The sequence below is a fragment of the Triticum aestivum genome, unplaced genomic scaffold, assembly GCF_018294505.1.
Source record: "Triticum aestivum cultivar Chinese Spring unplaced genomic scaffold, IWGSC CS RefSeq v2.1 scaffold217470, whole genome shotgun sequence".
Taxonomy (NCBI): Eukaryota; Viridiplantae; Streptophyta; class Magnoliopsida; order Poales; family Poaceae; genus Triticum; species Triticum aestivum.
In genome coordinates, this window is record NW_025251112.1 from 47 (window position 1) to 1,644 (window position 1,598).

Here is a 1,598-nt window from a genome sequence, read left to right on the forward strand (position 1 = left end):
CCAGATAGAAATCTGGTACTCAGCAGAACAGTACTGATGTACTGAATTTGTCTTTGCAAGAGATTAAAAATCTCAATTGCAAATGGACGTAATAAATCTCGACACATGATAAACGTGGAAAAATATTACATCAACTTAAGATCTGGAATACATCTCAGTACTCAATAGATATATACTACTATTGTGATGAATAGTAATGATGTTGCAAACTTGACACTCAAGTGAACACTTGAATTGTATAGACCTCAAATGAAATGAGATGATCTTGTATCAAGTTGCATGATAATTCAGTGGAGTGAATTAATATTGTGCGAGAGAAAATTAATCTCAATCGCAATGAGATTGTTTTGCGAGAAAATAATAATTCTCAATCGCAAATCAATATTGTTGTGCGAGAAAAATTTAATTTCAATCGCAAAACAATGATGCTCTTAAACAAAGAACTGCAGAAACTCATCTGTGATTATGAGAAACCACAAGGGTTGGAGTAAAAACAGCCGAAGAGATAAGGTTATCTTCCTTTTTCTCTCAAGAGCGGTTCCTGATGGGGATTTCTCCCGTAACCGCCAGCGTGCAGGAGACGGGAGGCGGCGCGGCGCACGGCCATGGTGTGGGGCGCGTCGCAGAGCAGGCGGACGGGTGCGGGGCGCGTCGGGCTGGCACGACCAGGGGCCACGACTCTCCTTGGACCGAGGATCCGGGCCGTGGCCCTTGCTGACGGAGCCACGGACGCCGGTGGAGGGCGGGTCGACGCGACCACGTAGCCGCCGTCGTGGGCTCTGCCACGCCGCGATGATGCAGGCTGCGGCCGCACAATCATCTTCATACCTCCGCGGTCCAACGATAGGACAGATACGCACGACGACGAATGTCCTTGTGGAGAAGAAGTAAGGCGTCGTACATATTCTTCTCCGTCAGTTTCTCCGTGATTTGCTTCGTGGCTTCCTGTTCGTGGTAAAGCAAATATTCTGTAGTCATGAACAGAATTAGGAAACTAGCACCTTGTTTGTTCGTAGCTATTAGATGAAGACACTGATATTTGTGGGGTGCTTCACGCAGATTCAGTTCTTCTTCCACTTTTGATTTTCCTCTCATGGAGTTCACTGGAGTTGAAAATCGCTGGAGTTGCCGCCGCTCTCCGCCGAGGGCACTGCAATTCGTGTGGGCTCCTCCGACGTCTGGTACAGCAGTGACGCTCCTCCGACGTGTGGACTATATTTTTGTTTTAAAGAATATATCCCTCTCGGCTCCAGTACAGTATTTTCATGCATGCATGGATGTTCTTGCTATCATTTCCTCATTTCTCTCGGGGACATAAAAGAATGACATGTGATTACCGTCCCAACTTTACTTATTCCTTGCAATATCATTATTACTATCTTGGATGGAGATGTCATGATGGTGAACATATTCCTTTCATCGAAATATAACGTTTCCCAAAAGAAATGTGATCTGAATAGGTTTTGGTTATCGGTCGAAATTTCAAGATTTCCCATGGTTACCGCGTATTACCGTGCCCCTCGGTAAATCGCCATACCGAGCAAAAAATACCATTTTTTTAAAATTTTTGAATTTAAACACTTGATTTACAGTATAGT

The 1,598-nt window shown here is 44.6% G+C and overlaps 1 long non-coding RNA gene across 1 annotated transcript; it reads left to right on the forward strand.

Annotated features, from left to right (window-relative positions):
- The first annotated feature begins 553 nt into the window (after positions 1 to 553).
- On the forward strand, positions 554 to 1,342 carry LOC123177392 (uncharacterized). Its single transcript, XR_006488916.1, has 2 exons — positions 554 to 954; positions 1,060 to 1,342. It is a non-coding gene; the product is annotated as an uncharacterized lncRNA (long non-coding RNA).
- Positions 1,343 to 1,598: the final 256 nt, after the last annotated feature.